Source organism: Notolepis coatsorum (assembly GCF_963971535.1).
Source record: "Notolepis coatsorum genome assembly, chromosome: 15".
NCBI lineage: Eukaryota > Metazoa > Chordata > Actinopteri > Aulopiformes > Paralepididae > Notolepis > Notolepis coatsorum.
Genome location: NC_140179.1, coordinates 106458234 through 106478251, shown reverse-complemented (window position 1 = coordinate 106478251; position 20018 = coordinate 106458234).

Below are 20018 nucleotides of genomic sequence, written 5' to 3'. Positions count from 1 at the left end.
TGTACAATCACTATGTATCTGTGCAGTATCTGCACTTGCATATTTGTATTTGATTGTACTTTAATTATTTAAATCCCCTCTCTCTTAAAACATACTGGGTTATCACTTAACCCAATTCGTTTTTTAAATATTGAAAATAGAATGAAGTTGCCATATTTCAGGTTCCAAATCAGACATAATCCTCAGTGGGACTTTTAATTATGTGTCTTTATGAATGTATTGATTTTATTTATTCCATGGTATTTGTTAAACATTGAGTCTCAGAATAAAATGAAATCAAAGAGACTAGTGCTCAAGTTTAACAGGGGAAACAAGAATCAACATTGTATTATTGACCATCAGCTGGTGACTGAAACTGTGATTATTGGATTATGCCACCAGATTACAAAAACAATTGTCAGGTCAGGATATTGTTTTACAGATGTGATTTCAAGATTTGCAAAACATAAAATGTTGACATGGCATATTTTATATTGGTTAATGTAATTCACAATACATTTCAAAATATATTTCTAATGACTCTGCACCCCAGTGCCCCTCCCTTCCTACCCCAAACCATTTAGACATGAAACTATACAGTGACAATGGAAATACCAGAGCCAATGGCCCAGTCATAGTAATAAGCATTTGTATAGCAAGTGAGATACAGTGGCCACATCCACCTCATGATAGATTTGCAATTGAAAAGTCAATGGGCCTCATTCAACAATACTATTTTTCTTATATTCTTGCTTACCTGTCTGTTAACACTTTCAGTGCCACAGATGACATTACTCGTTTTATCAGCCCAATGCCTGAGTGCCGACGACGACAAATATCGTTTTATTTGTTTATTAGCGATCTGATTTCATATTTCATTAACAGAGTCTCCCGTTGGTACATCAGCTCCTCCAGGAGCTCAGACTGGGAAAAAAGTGCCCCCTATCGTCTATCCCTGTGTAACTGCAGGTCAGTCGCTTAGACTGACCTGGGATCTGTAGATATGTAGAGGCGGAGCCAGCTGGTTCCTTGTGCTGGCAAGAAGTCTGATCAACATGGAAGTCATCGCGGGACGGGAATCAGCCTGGAATATATATTCACAGCAGCCAATACTCAATCAATAAGCGTGATCGATATTTGGAATGGCGATCAGGAATTGGAATGATCTTTTTGGAGAACATCTGATCTGAGGTAAGGAATCTATTTTACCAGTCTTGGGATAATCAGAGTTGTATTCGCTGAGATCTCAGCGTTTGCCCTGTGTGATGCGTCTGTGATCGCTGATGAGGAAATAAGATAATCGATTTTTCAGCTTGCGTCTCTAGCGTGCATACGTACACATATATTATCGATAATCTAGCGTTTATTTGAAAACAATTCATGAATAGGCCGAAAAATGACAACGTTTTAGTGTATTCTAGAATATTCCAGTAAATGTCTTTTATCATGGAACATTTATATTTTCCTTGAAAACGAGGGCTTTTCAAAATGCTATAAAACGAAAATGAACCGATAAAAGCAATTTGCATACAGAGACACGCCTCGCAGGCTCATTATTATACGAGAGCCGTGGGTCTGCATTGTATATGAGCGGATCCCCCGGCCGTATTCCCAACCCTTCTTCCCCAGAGCCCCACGATTCCTTGGAGACATGAATGATATGATAAAGGCTACTGGTCCATCAGCGAGGAGATAGCCCACAGCGGATAGCCATTTGAGAATAGGCTATTATTTATGGGCAAACGAGGGCCTATAGCCTATACATATTATTTAATGTTTTCATAAGCGTAAAGATACAAGGACAACAGTTAGATTAACAATCAAGTTTGTTTACTGTATGCAGGCTTCGCAGGGCTCCTGTGTCTGTGCCATGTGTTATATGCACAAGTTACTGTTCCATAATAGGCTATGCTATTATATATAATTTATATAGGCTACCTAATACCAACATCAAAATAGATTGTATGCCTCTACAAATCATATTATACCAGGTAGCCAATCAAACTTTAAAAGAACGAAACGAAAAAAGGCATTCATATTCCAGCATAAGCATAGTTATTATGACACCAATGGTTGGATCCACTACACTCCGGTTACTTACTACTGAACGGACGTGTTTTTGCGGACCTCCCAAACTTTCAAACTTTAGACTGTTTTCTTTCTTTTTACCATCTTTTAACCAGTGATCTTAACTGATCACTGTGACTTTTGCTCTTATCGTTTATACTGTTGGATTTATTGGTCTTATGTGACTTCTTACTGGACGTGACCTAAAGCTATCGGCGCTGTTGTTGCCATAGCTACAGCTACACGCTACAGTACTCACAGTGCTGAGCTCCCCCGAGGAAATGGCTCCAACATCAGATGTCGCAGAGATGCGAACGGAACTGAAGAACATCGAGATACTAGTAGTGGATCTTCTCAAGCGTCAAACGGAGCTAATGTCCAAGCTGGCTAGCATGGAAAAAGCGGACGCAGGCCGCACCGGTAGTCCCTCCTGGGCGACAGTGGTGAGGGGCCGACGGAAGCTCTCCCTTCCTCTATATGATCCCTTTGAATCACCTCAACTATCAAACCGATTCAATCCTCTTTGTAGTGATTCCAGCCTCCTTGGCTCTCCTTCGCTTCCGTCTCCTGCTGCTAGTAGTGTAGCTTTGCTCAAAGACTATCCGATGATAGCTACTAGCCTAGCTACTAGCCAGGCTCCAAGCGAAGCTACCAGGACGGCGGCCCTCTCCAGCTCACAACTCAACCATGGAAGTATATCTGCGCCCCGGAGCAGAAAGCGCTCTGCCCTGTTTGCTCTCGCATCGCCAAGCTCCCCAGACTCACGCGATGGGTCCGACTCCCCAAAGTTTAAACGCCCTCGTCTGCGGTGCTCTGCAGCCCATACCAGGATGATCATTCAAACGGCGAGTGTCATCGATGGAAATGCCGCTGTGAATGAGCCCCTCCTCACGGCGCTGCTGCCCGACCAACCGTCTAACTCCGCCAGCAATGCAGACGCTACTCCTGCGGCTTTTCACCATAGAAACCTGGACATCTACGACGGGGAATGCATCCAGGAACAGCCAGAGATCCTACTCATCGGAGATTCCATCACCAGGTTTTTGCAAATACCACACGGCATTACGTATTGTTTTTCCGGTTTAAAAGTTACTGACTTACTGGAGTGTACTCCCGAAATCATCGAGAGATATCCGTCCGCCCACACCGTTATTATTCATATCGGAGCAAATGACGTAATGGCTAGACAATCCGTTAAACTCCAATCTGACTTTGAATCACTAATACTCACTATTGAAAGCCTGGGTAAAATATGCATTGTGTCTGGCCCCATTCCATCCATAGGTCGTGGATCTGAGCGATTTAGCCGTCTGTTCTGGTTGCACAAATGGCTACAGACCCACTGTACTACTATAGGACTTTGCTATATAAATAACTTTGATCTGCTCTGGTCCAGGAAAGACCATTACAGACCCGATGGCATCCATCCAAACATATCAGGGGTAAATGTGCTGATACATAACGTCATACAAAGTATAGCATCACTGGCCTGACAACCAACCATATCTAGCTCTGTAGACTATATACAGAAGCAGCCTAAACTACAAAAAAACACGTTGAGTGTCATCCCGATTCTGATCACCAAAAGACTAATCAATTACTCATTATCACGTCCCATATGTAAATCTAACCTTATCAATATCAGTGTTCAACCACAGACTATCTCACACCCCACTACAGAACCCGTACAGCTAAAACTAGCACTGTTCAACGTTAGAGCGCTGAAACAAAAATCATTTCTGATAAATGAACTCATAGTAAAACATGGTGTACATTGTATGTTTTTAGTAGAGACATGGTTAGACAATATCACTGGTGTAGCAACACTGATTGAGACCTGCCCTTCCAATTTTAAATTCTATCAATCAAACAGACAGAGTGGGAGGGGAGGAGGAATAGCAGCAATCATCTCCACTCAATTTGTGTGCAATGATATTGACCTGGGAACATTTTTATCATTTGAATACCTTGCTATTGTATTGAAAACAGAAATGCCAGTAATATGTGTGACATTGTATCGACCACCAAGGTACTCGCCACTCTTCATACAGGAATTTTCAGAACTCATATCGATCTGCATTACCAGGTATGATAGAATCATTCTTAATGGAGATCTAAATATTCATATCAACAAAAAGGATGACCCCAGGGGTTGTGAGTTTCTGAACCTACTGGACAGTTTTGGACTGATGCAACATGTTCACGAGGCCACCCACCAACATGGCAACACTCTGGACCTACTAATAACAACAGGGCTAAACATTGAGAATATATCAGTAAAACAAATTCCAATTTCTGACCATTATTGTGTGTTCTATGGTACAAGCCTAATATTACATAAGACCAGAAGCGAATTCCTAGTTCACAGAAGGCTTCTGGACGCTAGAGCTGAAGCAAAATTCTCTAGTATGATGAAATCATACGACCAATGCAGTGAATCCTCCTTAAATCAGCAAGTGCAAAACTTCCACAGCACCTTGTCAACTGTGTTAGATACTGTTGCCCCTCTAAAGGTTAAAAAGGTAAAAACTGATAGAATCTCTCCATGGCTAAATAAAACCAATGTTAAAGATAACAAGAGAAAATGCAGGATAGCCGAGCGAAAATGGAGGAAACTCAAACTCACAGCTCACTTTAATTTATACAAAGACGCCATGGGCGCATACAATAAGGCAATACAACTTGCGAGAAAGGAATATTTTTCCAAAATGATCTCAGAAAATATGGGTAACTCGAGGGTACTTTTTTCCACCATTGACCGGCTGATTAACATACCACCCCCCCATATACCGCAGCAATCAGCCACAAAATGTGAAGAGTTCGCAGTTTTCTTTAATGAAAAAATATCATTGATTAGAGCAAGCATTACCGCTGATATGGATCTGGCTATGAGTGAAACCCCACCTGAGATAACTATGGGGGAATTCACATGTATTACATTACCTGACCTCTGTAAGATTGTCTCTGAGTGTAATTCCGCCACCTCCTGCCTCGATCCTATACCAACAGCATTTCTCAAGCGGGTGTTTGATAGTGTCTCAAATCATGTCCTTGAAATCATAAATATGTCTCTTCAAACAGGCACTTTTCCAGATGCATTTAAAACAGCTGTAGTAAAACCACTACTAAAGAAAACAAACTTAGATGTAAACGAACTAAAAAGCTATAGGCCAATATCGAACCTTCCATTTATCAGCAAGATATTAGAAAAGATAGTCTCAGTACAAATAAACTCCTTTCTCAAAGATAATAACATCATGGATGAACTACAATCAGGTTTCAGAACAAATCACAGCACTGAAACTGCCCTTACCAAAATAGTTAGCGACCTCAGGCTAAACTCCGATGCTGGCAAAGTCTCAATTCTTGTCCTATTGGACCTTAGTGCAGCGTTCGATACGATTGACCATAATATCTTGATCAGTCGTCTAGAAAGACTGGTTGGCTTTTCCGATCATGTACTAAATTGGCTCATAACATACATTAAGGGGAGAAGGTTCTATGTTAAGCTTGGAGACAATGTATCCGAGGAACATAACAGCAATTTTGGAGTCGCACAAGGAAGCTGCCTTGGTCCATTACTCTTCTCACTATATATGCTGCCCCTCGGGGACATCATTCGAGACCACAATGTATGCTTCCATAGTTATGCTGATGATACACAACTATATATCTCCGCAGAACCAAATAACACTACAGCCATACAGTCCATTACAAATTGTCTGTTAGCAATAAACAAGTGGATGAACAATAACTTCCTAAAATTAAACGAAAGCAAGACCGAAATCCTATTGATCGGCCCAAAAGCGAAAAGGGAAGTGCTTTGTAAAAACCTGGGGAGTCTGTCATCCTATGTAAAGACTGAGGTTACAAGCCTAGGTGTCATCTTGGACTCAGACCTGACCTTTAAGTCTCATATAAATAAGGCCATGAAAACGTCATTCTTCCACCTAAGAAACATAGCGAAAGTAAGACCTTTCGTAAATAAAAAGGATGCAGAGAAACTTATTCATGCTTTTGTATCAAGTCGGCTTGACTATTGTAATGCACTGTTCACTGGTCTTCCCAAAGCAACCATTGGGAAGCTTCAGCTTATCCAAAACTCTGCAGCTCGATTACTAACTCATACAAGGAGAAGAGAACATATCACTCCAGTCCTGGCCACTCTGCACTGGCTTCCAATAACTCATAGAATTGATTTTAAGGTCCTTTTCCTAACATATAAAGCTCTTAATGAGCAAGGCCCAAAATACATAGCAAATTCCCTAGTTAGTTATCTGCCCTCAAGAACGCTACGGTCATCCACTACAGGTTTACTAGACACGCCCAGAAACCAAAAAAGGATAGGAAGTATGGCATTTGCCAACTATGCCCCAAAACTATGGAACACACTACCAACACACATCAGAAACGCCAGCTCTATACACATTTTTAAAGGAAAATTAAAAACGTACCTATACAGTCTAGCTTACAAATAGTTATGGCTTGGAAAAACCTGATGGATCCATGAGGCTAGGATAAACCTTGTGGACCCAACTTTTTAGATGAAGGAACGGGTACATAGGAGACACGCCTCCAGTTTTTCAAAAGTTTTTGACACGCCTCAGCTTCTGAGCTGAAGGCGTGTTTTTGCGGACCTCCCAAACTTTCAAACTTTTTAGATGAAGGAATGGATACAATAGGAGACACGCCTCCAGTTTTTCAAACGTTTTTGACACGCCTCAGCTTCTGAGCTGAAGGCGTGTTTTTGCGGACCTCCCAAACTTTCAAACTTTTTAGATGAAGGAATGGGTACAATAGGAGACACGCCTCCAGTTTTTCAAAAGTTTTTGACACGCCTCAGCTTCTGAGCTGAAGGCGTGTTTTTGCGGACCTCCCAAACTTTCAAACTTCTTAGATGAAGGAATGGGTACAATAGGAGACACGCCTCCAGTTTTTCAAAAGTTTTTGACACGCCTCAGCTTCTGAGCTGAAGGCGTGTTTTTGCGGACCTCCCAAACTTTCAAACTTTAGACTGTTTTCTTTATACGTTTTTCTTTTTCTTTCTTTCTACCACAAGACGCGGCCACTGATGGGTCCATGGGACTTGGATAAGTCCTGTGGACCCAACTCTGGCCACTGACCACATGAGCGAACGGGTACATACGCACACAATACACGGCCACTGATGGATCCGTGGGACTTGGTAAAGCACTATGGACCCAACTATGACCACTGATAAAAACGTAACTACACTAGCATTATAAGACCTAAACATTGCTACCTACCATACAAGTGCATTGGTTTAGTGCACTTCCGGTTGCCACTGAGCGGAAATGTTTGTGCGGACCTGTTCTCCCAAACTGGTAAGCAAATGACTGTTTTTACGTTATTTTCATTTTTACGTTACTATTATTATTATTATTATTTCTTTTTTTAACATTGATCTTAACTGATCACTATGACTTTATTGCTTTTATCGTTATATATGCCTATAATTGTGTACAGCACTTTGAGCTACATGACATGTATGAAAGGTGCTTTATAAATACTTACTTACTTACTTACTTACTTACCAATGCCAAACAGGTTAACGGTCTTTATTAGTATTTTACGCTGTCCAGTGCCCAGGCAACAATGGTCTTTAGGGAGTCGTTGATATCCAACATCACCGTGTACAAGTCCGTCAGCCTGTCGCATATTTCTCCCATAACACGCGTTGTGTCTTCTTGGTTCGACAGTGCGTTAAATTAGTTGGTTTTAGACCTCTGTGAACAATCTCGCTCGTGAAGTTTCTCAGAGTTCGCTCGGCTTGGTCCATTTTTCCACATCCCATGGGTGTGTTTCATTACCATATATGGATAATCATGCACGAGCATAGACGGTAAGAACAATGGTATTTATGCACGGTTGATAAATCCAGATTTTTCTGTGCGTAGAGACATTCTAAATTCCTTGTGTAGGAACGTAAATAGAACACTTTCTACGCATTATTGATAAATGAGGGCCCAGGTTCATAATTCCAAGCCGCCGTCACTTTGCAGAAGAGTGTTTACAAGCCAAGTATGATGAGATCGCCTTACTCCTTCATACTCTGATAGACAATGATGCACGGCACATAAGTTTCACCACGGACATATGGACCTGTGATGTTAACCCTGTCAGCATGCTAGGTCTGACGGCGCAGTGGCTGGACAAAGATTTCAAACTGTACAGAGTGGTGTTGCATTCTCACAAACTACCAGGTTCACACACTGCCGATATGATCCGTTTGGCTTTTGTAGCTAATGGAACATAACGAAATAGATGGTCCATGTTAGGGGTGTACGGTATAAATGGTATGAATTTGCGCCCTGCGTTGAGACAATAGTATCTAGCTGCAGCCCAGCAGGTAGACCATGCTGGGAGAACTAGTATCTAGCTGCAGCCCTGCAGAACATACTGGGAGAGAGATAGTGCTATTTCTTGATGTTTCCTATTTCTTGATGTTTCCTTTTTTTAAGTAAGTAAAGAGGCCTATGTTCATATCGGTGAGCACAATTTGTAAGACAAATATACAGTAGTTTCATAATAAAAATATATATATATATATTACCAAAAAAAATATTAAAAAAAAAATGTTGCCACAAATATCGGTATCGGCCGATTGTGTTAGTTGAACAATCGGTATCGGTATCTGTGGCAAATTTTCATATCGGTGCATCTCTAGTTGTGAAGCACTTTGAACTGCAACCTCTGTATGAAAAGTGCTATACAAATAAAGTTATTATTTATTATTATTATTATTATTATACACAGTCACACACATATCTTTCAATAAATGTTATGTTTATTTTATTTTTTATTTTTCTCCCATCCCAATGTTAGTCGTTATGCCAATTCCCAATCCCCTTCCTGGTTGCTGCGCACTCTACCCCCTACAGTCGGTCTGGGAGAGTGGAGGCTATCACATGCTTCCTCCGACACATGTGTAGCCAATCAACCGCTTCTTTTCACCTGGCAGCGCGGACTCTCACTGAGAGGGTGTAACGTGTGGAAGGATCACACTACCCCCCTTAGATCCTTTCCTCGCTGAGCAGGCGCCCCGACCGAACTGTAGGAGCAGGGCTGTACTCTAAGCTTTTTCACTAGGGGCACACTTGCCCCTAAATGAGAAATTTAGGGGCAAAGAATATTTTTTAGGGGCACATTTTTAAATAACTATTTTACCATTATAGTAGGGCTGGGCGATATGGCCTCTAAATATATCGCGATATTTTGACATTTCCTCTAAAGCACGTAAAAATGCTTGATTGAACCCTTTGATGCATACAGTCACGCCAATATGATGATTATAATAAGTCCCTGCAACATATGTTTGCATTATTAAACCATGAAGATGCTTTAAAAAATTATTTAATGAAAATGTACTAAGAGTAGTCTACTGACACACTAATAAAAAAAATTATTTACATCTAAGACAATTTATATAAAAACTCTTGGGTGCCTTTTACGCAGTACTGTGTTTTCTATCCACTTTAGCCAAACACACACACACACACATATATATATTAGTGCTGTCAAACGATTAAAATATTTAACTCGATTAATCGCATGATTGTCCATAGTTAACTCGCGATTAATCGCAAATTAATCGCATTTTTTATTTTAATTTTTTTTTACCTTAAACAGATCTTTTTCAAGTTCCAAGTTTTAATACTCTTATCAACATGCGAGTCAACAAATGCTTGCTTTGTGCAGCCATTTAACACAAAAGGATGACCCTCATGCATTGCAAATTTGCATCAAATTCAAAATAGAGTGATGCACAAAATAACTTAAAAGAAAATAATAATTTAAAACAATGAATAAAGTGTGCATGAAATAATAGGGGAAAGAAAACGTTAGGAACTTGTTACATTTACACACACAAGGGCTGATTAATCACACACCCCCCTCTCTCCCTCACACACACACTCTCCCAGCTCTTTTTCTCTTTTGCCCCTTCCTCATCTCTCTCACCCCCCTCTCTCTATATCTCACACACACACACACACACACACACACTTCAGAAACAAACATAGTATCAATGAGAGCATCAATAATACACCCGAGTGAAGTCTAGTAAAAAAAATAAAAAATAAATAAAAATTAGTTAATCTTGAGTTAAAAAAATTAGTGGCATTAATAGAATCGGGAGTTAACGCGATATTAACGCGATATATTTGACAGCCTTAATATATATATATATATATACACACACTACTGTGAGAAAATAATAATCACACAGACTTAATGATTTTAGAATATTTCAGATAATGAAATTAAATGTTTATATCATCAACTATCCAGTTAGTATTTATACTGTGTGTAACATTTGGCTACTTTAAATCATTGAATGTAGAGAGAGAGAGAGAGAAAGAGAGAGAGATAGAGATAGAGATAGAGATAGAGAGAGAGAGAGAGAGAGAGAGAGAGAGAGAGATAGAGAGAGAGAGAGAGAGAGAGAGAGAGAGAGAGAGAGAGAGAGCCCCCCTTCGGGTTTTGATCGTCTAAGCTGCCGTAGGTGATGACGTCACACTCAAATGTAAACAGGAAGAGATGGAGACACACGGAGATGGGAATTGAATGATATACAGAAACGAATAACCAATAAATATGAAGTTATGTTTAAACTTCTGTTGTCAAGCGTTGTCAATATAACCCACCCCCTTTCCTCACGAATGGAACTAGTCTTGTGGAGTCCGCTTTGACCGTTTTCCAGGGTTAGCAGAGATCGCTAGTTAGCTTAGCATAATCCTAATGGAGACCTTGGTTAGAAGCTACCGTTAGCTCATTGCTCGTGTCAATTAAATTGCATGTTATTAAAGGTCCGCGCTGGTCTGTCTAATGAAATTACAACCGCAACATTATATTGCACTGTACAGCCCTGGTTGTAGGCTAATGTTTTACTACAATTTGTATGGATTAATTTAGGAGTGAAATGCGAATGAAGGGTTGAAATCACCACTCGCAAGCTTGCCCCCAGATATTATTTTAAACTCGCACGGACCAAATTAGGGGGCAATTTGCGATCATATCATCGCAGTGTACAGGCCTGAGGAGTCGCCGTTTACAACGACCAGGACCCACCCACCGGCTTTCCCACCCTCTAACACTCCCAATTGTGTTAGTACGACGGCTGGCCAAGCCGGAAGCAACGCCGAGAGCTGGGCTTGATAACAGTATCTCCTGCGTTGGTGGCGAGTGCCTTACCCACTGCGCCACCCAGCCGCCCCAATGTTATGTTTATTAAAGAAATATGTTTATTTAACAAATTAACTAAAAAAGGTACACATCTATATATTAGTGCTGTCAATAGATTAAAAAAATTAACTAATTAATATCACAATTTTCTGTAATTAATCTAGATTAAAAATAGCATTTTTCTACTTAAGACGGAAGCTTGTAAGAGATATTTACTTGAGTAAAATCATGAAATTAATGTAAAATCAACACAAAGAAAGTATCAAAGACTATTTTAATAGCTTTCTTTGAATACAGTTTCTCTCGCAAAAAAAAGAACAAGCAAATATACTGCTGAAAGTTCAGAACATTGAAGATTTTTCACTCCATAGATTAATCTAGATTATATTATTTTAATGCTTTAAATTATTTTAATTAATCTCAAGTTAAAGCATTAATTTTGACAGCCCTAATATATTTAAATACAAAATAAATAAAGGTATTGTATTTTACAAAATAACAAGTATAAAACAAGGGTAAACAAACCACTCTAGCAGCAATTAACTATGCTGCTGATCAAAAAATAGGAAGGACTACTTAAAAAAGTGGAGAAGGACCTAGATAGATGGATGCAGCTACCTCTCTCGCTAATCGGAAGTGTGAACTGCATTAAGATGAACGTCCTTCCTAAATGTCTCTACCTTTTTCAAACCTTATGCATCTATACATAAGAACTTTTTCAAGAAATTACAAAGGATAATATCTGCATTCATATGGAGGAGGAAGGTCCCTAGAAGTCAAATTAAAACCCTATATAATTCCCCCCAGTGTGGTGGACTGAAACTCCCGGACTTCCAACGTTACTACTGGGCTGCACAGACAAGGGCTCTGTGGATTTGGCAGAATGAGTCGACTAATTCCCCTGCCTGGAGACAAATAGAACAATGCCATACGATGGACGTACCGCTGGCCGGAATTCCTTTTATCAGGAAGTACCACACCCTGAAGAATAGAATAAAACCCATTTATTAAACACACGGCACGAACATGGTTTGAGATTCAGCCACATCTTGGTAGCTTTATTGCATTTCACAGGAATACTCCCTTCCACAACAGTCCAGCTTTACCAGAATCACTTAGGGATGGCATCACCAAGAAGTGGTACACTCAGGGAATTAAAACTTTTGGGGACCTATATGATAAATAATAACTTAATTTTATATAGCGCCTTTCAAGGGACCCAAGGTTGCTTTACATAGGGGGGGGGGATAACAAAGTAACAGACAGTGGACAGACACAACATATATATATATACATATATATGATAACATACTTATGTCCTTTGAACAGTTACGCGGCACCTTCCACCTTCTAATTTCTTCAAATATCTACAGGTCAGACACTTCATAGGTACAGGTCAGGGAGGAAACTCCACTCTTCCAAAACCACTCCTCATAGATGATATTCTAAAAGGAGTTATTCACACTAGAGGCATCCTATCATTAACATATAATAGATTTCTGACCTTTACAGAAATAATACCCCTAAACGCCAAGAACAAATGGGAGCGGGACCTGGACTGTACCTTTGAAGAAGATGAATGGGAATCACTATGTGAGTCCGCACTATCTTTTTCATATAACACTCGACATAAACGTATGCAATTTAACATTCTCCATAGAACCTATTTTACGCCGGAAAGACTTCACAGGATGAATGACACTATCTCTGACCTTTGCCCTAGGTGCTCAACTGAAACAGGTAGCCCGCTCCACATGTTCTGGGAATGTAACAAACTAAGACCTTACTGGGGCTCAATTTGGGAGATTCTCAAAGAGATCACAGGGTTTGAGATCCCATGTACACCTAAATTAGAATTATTAGGAGACATGTCTGACATCTCTCCTGATAAGAGAAGCAAGGTGCGGATCATTAAATTGGCCATGATTGCTGGGAACAAGTGTATTGCCATGCTGTGGAAAAGTGCTGAATCCCCCCCCCATGTCTATGTGGCTTAGTGAAATCTCTTCGTACATGGCATCAGAGAGAAAATAATGTTCAATCTTAAGAAAAAACCACATCTCTTTGATAAATGCTGGGCTGGGTTTAGGCAATACTTAGAAAAGATTACATAGTAGGTTGACGATGTAGGCTATTAATGATGCTCGCTTTTGTCTTTCTGATGGGTATATATTGCAATGAATGATACTGTAAATGTTATTATTTGCTCTTTGTAAATACACCTCCAATGTACAGCCCCACCCACCCAACCCCACCCCCAGGGAACAAAATTAACTTTTTGACTTACCAGCCCATTTGGCTGATAGATTTAAAAAAAACTACCAGCCAGGCAGATCTTTTACCAGCCAAAAATTATAAATAGCTTTTTAGTATATCGCCATGTGTTATTATTACTATATAATACTCTCATATGCTATTTTCAATTAATATCATAAACAACATAAGGAATATTAGCATAATTTTGAGTTGACTGAAGGAATGAGTCAGCGTTAATAGTTTTAAATGCAAATAATTTATTGAAACATAGAAGTGGGGTCGGGACACACACGCACACTGTTTCAACTCACCACCCCGCATCATATTGTAGTCTAGTCTGTCTTCAAACGTCCACTCCTCTCGAAACGTTCTTTTTTGTCTGAGAAAGGCGCGGTGGGTTTTCTTTTTAGCGGCAGGCTTACTCCTTCCATATGGTTCCACTTCCACATATTTGTAATTGTAACCCATTTAATAATAATAATATTTACATTTATATATTTAATTACCGCATATATATATATATATATATATATATATATATATATATATATTATAGGGCAACCAACCTTTTTACACTGCCATACACTGAGGCATCAGGGCATGTATAAACCCCTTCCTCTCCCAAACCGTTTCTACAATTGTTTTATGTTGCATGATGATCATGAATTAATTTATTATAATTTTTTTTATATTTGAATATCAACATTATCTGTCCATCCTCAGTAATCCTCAATTTACTATAATATACTCCTGACTTCATCGTCTTTCCAAACGCGCACACACACAGAGAAAGGTAGAGTGCCCCCCCCCCCCCCCCCCCATTTCCCTTTCCCCAGTCCACACTTTCTGCTGTTCTCTATGGCTCTGCCTCTGGTCAGGATTAGCTTGCTAACGTAACGTTAATTTCGGGCGATGTGGGCATAAAGGAATGGCGACGATGCAAAGCATGTTAGATGCATTTGACCCGTTGTGAGAAAGAAAAAAAAAACAGACTTATTTCGGGTCGCAAAATAGGCGCACTGCTGTGTAGCCCTGCTCTGCTTAATGCCAGCAGAAGCACGGACTGGGCGGATATGACGCCGAGTTGCCACGGGATTTTCAAAATAAGAGTATCGATATGAACCGAACGTTGCTAGCTGCCGGAGCCATAGATATTATAGCTGGAGCTGCGCTTGGGGCGGAAATGAGACCCGCCACAGGATTTTCAAAATAAGAGTATTGTAACTGAGGGGTACAATTCCCTGACTGTATTGATAAGTATGGTATTATTAAACCACTACCGCTTGTACTTTAACTTCTGGCCATCCAGTACATGATATAGATATGATGAACACTTTCCCACCTGATGAAACGAAGTCCACACAAATGTACAAATCGAATATTTTATATAGCAAAGGGTATATACAACGTTCACTTGATGACATTTATGATTTGAAATGCACTTGTATGGCAAATGAGTATTCGTAGGTAAATCAACATTGAATGTCCAATCTCTGGCTACGCAGGGAGTAAGTATACAACCTGGTTCTTTAGGGAACTATAGCGATGGTACTTAAATGATTATAGCTGGATACACTAAGGGGGGGGGGGGTCCCGCTGGTTGTAAGACAGTAGGAGGGGGGGTTAGAAGAGCCGCTGGCGGTATCCCATCTGGCCGACGATTTCTTGGGAGAATTCAGAGTCCTGAACACGAAGCCCACAGAACCTCGGTCCGCAGATGAATACAGCTGGACCCTCTGGTGGACGGTAGCTGCCGGTCCACAACGGAGAGACGTGAGGCGACCTCACTGGTGTAGAGCGCCGTCTCACCTGGACTCCTCTCCGGGGGGTAGTTCCAACACTCAGCAGTGTTGGCCGTTATCCATGGAATAATCAAAGCACCCAAAGCATGTAGATAATCCAAGCCGTGGAAGGCTCGCCGTCGTCCGGGTAAAGTAATCCAATGTACAGGTCCACTCGTCCTGGCCCGGAGCTCCTCGGATGCAAGCACCACAAGTGGTCTGCCCAGCCTGGTTAAGACTCCAGATAACGTCAGGAACGATGGGGGTGCTGCTCACTTTATAACTCTAACCGAACGATGCACCATACATAATAGACTATTATTAGCTTAATAGAAATACGTCCAACTCGACGGTATAGTGCCAAACTATGACAATTCAACTATTAATCCACACGATGTCTCAATGCCATTCTGAGGCCAAGTAGGCCTTACTGCACCACACGTGCGTCGTGGGTGAGGCTTCGCGTCTGTTACTAGGTTGGAGGGTAAAGAACTAATGGACTAAAAGAAAGTTCTACTTTACTTGCGCCATATATATATGCGCTGTGAACAAATAGTACCATTCGTATTTCGCCAGACGTATTCCTACGCGGAACCGGGCTTGCCACGACATGTTGGTCGGCACGATTGAACTTGAACCTAGGGGTATGGCTGCTGGCGCCAGGTTCTCGTCCAATGGTAGAATGAAACTATTATGGGCTGTTTAGTAGACTAAAGGGATATTCAGTGCATATTGTACAAGGAATATACAGGGGATATCAAACGATATACAAATACTATTAAATATATATCCATAAATAAATATATATATTCGGTTTAATCTGATCCTTCACAACAAGTATCGATATGAACTATTTTGTTACCGGCCAGGTGGCGGGCAGACCTCTCATTGTTACTCGCCAAACCTTAAATCTGCCCGCCATTGGCGCTTGGCGGGTACTTATTTTGTTCCCTGCCCACCCCACCTACCGAACCTCCTCCAATGTACAGTTTCTACGTCAAATGTATATAACTCTTTTTCTGGACACTTTTTGTATCACAAACAGTACTGTATTTGCAAATCTGGTATGTCATAATTAAATGTATAGATGTAGCAGTACTGTCTATCTGTATGTCGTGTGTGTCATATGATGAATTGAAAATGGGGGACCCTGATGTAAACAAGACGAAAGTCTTTCTCTGGTCTGCATCCCCTTAACAATTGTATGTATTGAGCTGTACTGTACTGTACCCATTCTGCAATCTGTTAATAAACTTTTCAATCAATCAATCATCTTCTATTTACTGTGTTGTGTCATTTGTACTGTGTGTAATTGTTTCTTGTTTGTGTATTTGTATTCGCTCTGGTGGCAAACCATGTTTCCCCTCTGGGATTAAGAATAAAACCAGACCATGAATCAGGCAGGAGGCAGTACTGGGTATCAGGCTCATTGACTGGAGGTCTCTGTGTGACACACATCAGATGCACAATCATTAGGTTTGGTGTGCAGTTGCTTGGTTTCACCTCATAGGCATCCCAAAATACTGTGTTACAAATTACACTAATATACTGTATATATTCTGTTTGGCAAAAAACTAAATTAAATTCCATAAACAATCAAAAATATTAAATGACCCATATTCACTTCAATAACAAATATGAAAATAAAACACATTATAATCACACAGTATCATTCTTAACATTCAAATAGGGCTTTAGTGTCCTTAGAACATGTTCTGAACTCAAACTGCAAAGAAACAGACTAAGAAATGATGTAAACTCCATGATCAAAACAGCAAAGAAAAAATTCATCAATGACAAAACCGAGGAAAACAAAAACAAACCGCGTGAACTTTGGAAATTACTCAATAACCAACTAGGCTGCAGTAAAAAACTTAAAACCAGATTCTCAAACATAAACATAAAGACGGACAACACGCTCATCACAGAAAAGCTGGATGTAGCCAATTACTTAAATAGTTTCTTCACAAACATAGCCACAACACTGGTAAACAAACTACCCTCCCACTCAGGGCATTATGGGGTAGAACACATAGTAGCTTACTACAAAAACCTAGGGGTCCACAAAGACGACTTCAAACTGGAAATGGTAACAACAGATGAGGTACTCAAAAAACTGAGCGCCCTCCAACCTAACAAGGCCACTGGCCATGACAACATCCCCTCCAAATTCCTCAGAGACTCAGCAGCCGCCATCACCCCAGTCATCACACACATAATAAACCTCTCTATAAAACAGGGACACGTCCCCAAGGACTTCAAAATTGCGAGAGTGACCCCTCTGCACAAAAAAGGCAGTAAATTAGACCCAGGCAACTACCGCCCTGTTTCTATCCTTACCTCCATCTCGAAAGTCATGGAAAAAATTTTATACGAACAGGTCGAAAAATACCTTGCGGAAAAAAATCTAATCTACGAATTCCAATCTGGCTTCAGAACATCCCACTCCACTGACACATGCCTTCTCTATTTAAACGACCACATCAAACAAGAGGTGGACGCGGGCAAATACTGCGGCATGGTCATGCTGGACCTACAAAAGGCCTTCGACACTGTCAATCACACCATTCTGATTGACAAGCTAAAAGCAATTGGTTTTGATAGTCTATCAGTGAGCTGGATGCAATCCTACCTGGAGGGGAGAGAGCAGATGGTGGAGGTAAACGGTACCCTATCCCCCCCCCTCACAGTAAACTGTGGTGTTCCACAAGGAAGCATACTAGGTCCGCTACTGTTCCTAATTTATGCAAATGACATGTCGTCAGCTTGTGACTGCAACTTGTTCCTGTTTGCGGACGACTCAGCCCTGCTGGTCTCTGACAAGAACAAATTACAGGTTGAAAAAACCCTCAGCTCAGAACTAAGCAAAATCTGCATATGGCTCGCTGATAACAAACTATCATTACACATGGGCAAAACAGAGTCCATTCTCTTCGGTTCAAATAACAAACTCAGCAAGACCGACGGCTTCTCAGTTACAGTGGGTGACAATATTGTCACAAGGAAAGAAGATATTACCTACCTGGGTTCCATCCTAGAGGCAAATCTTTCCTGTGACAAAATGGCATCCAATGTAATAAAAAAAGTCAACCAACGAACTCGTTTCTTGTACCGGATCTCCTCACTGGTAAACAAGAATACCCTGAAGACTCTAGCAGGAGCACTCATTCAAGGGTACTACGACTATGCTTGCACCTCATGGTACCAAAGCACCTCAAAGGCGCTAAAAACAAAATTACAAACATCTCAAAACAAACTGGTCAGACTACTGCTTGACCTTACTCCTAGAACCCACCTCACCCCTGCCCACTTTGACAACCTAGGATGGCTTAGAGTAGACGACAGAGTACAGCAACTTGCAATGGGCCTGGTCTACAAGATACACTACACGACCAAGGTACCCATGTACATGACTAAATACTTCCCAAAGGTCAGTGAATACCACGATCACAACACCAGAGGGAGCTCCACAAATCATGTTAAACCCAGATTCGGCTCAAACAAGGGACTAAACACGTTTCGCAATTATGCCACATCAATGTGGAACGCCCTACCCAAAGCTGTAAAGGAATGTGAATCACTACCCACTTTCAAAAACACTCTCAAAAAACACCTAAGGGAGACTGCAACTCGAAACTGGCCCCTGTAAATGTCCGAACACAACCCCCGCCAATGTACAGTAAATTACCAAGTATGGTCTTGTCAATAATCCAATGTACAGTGTTGTTTGTACAGTTGTACAGTGTCCCCCACCCACCCCTCCTACCCACCCCCCCCCCCCCCCACCCACCCAACCACCTCCAATGTACAGTCCAATGTACAGTCCCATAATCCAATGTACAGTGTTGTTTGTACAGTTATACAGTGTCCCCCACCCACCCCTCCTACCCAACCCCCCCCCCCCCCCCACTCCTACCCAACACCCCCCCCCCCCCCACTCCTACCCCCCCCCCCCCCCAACCACCTCCAATGTACAGTCCCACCCCCACCTACCCAATCCAATGTACAGTTTCTACGCCTAATGTATATACTCTTTTCTTTCTGGACTCTTTTTGTATCACAAATACAGTACTGTAATTGCAAATCTGGTATGTCATAAATGTATAGATGTAGCAGTACTGTCTATCTGTATGTCATGTATGTCATATATGTTACGATGAATTGGAAATGGGGGACCCTGGTGTAAACAAGACGAAAGTCTTTCTCTGGTCTGCATCCCCTTAACAATTGTATGTATTGAGCTGTACTGCACTGTACCCATTCTGCAATCTGTTAATAAAGTTTTCATTCATTCATTCATTCATGTAACTGTGTTTTGTTATTATAATAACAATCACACCAGCCAGACTCACCTTATATAGCTGAACTGGTGTGGATTAGCTAGAAGGCTACTAGGCCTACAGCCTTTCATTCCACATAGAACAATGAAAAGAAACAGACACAAACATCTCCATACCTGTGTTCCACACATCAGATGCACATCACTGGGTTTGGTGTGAAGCAGCTTGGTTCCAGCTGATCAACAGAACAGAACTTGACTGCAGTCAGCTGGAGCTCTGGAGCTGAGAGGAGAGAGAGCTAACAGGAGCTAGTAGCTAGCTGTACAGGAGCTAGCATTAGCCTACTTTCTCCCAGACTAAACTAATACAAAGTGGGTTAGTGGTCTTGGATCCGAACACAATGTACACAGGATGAGTGGAATGTTTTGCGGAACATGTAGCAACAAGTAGA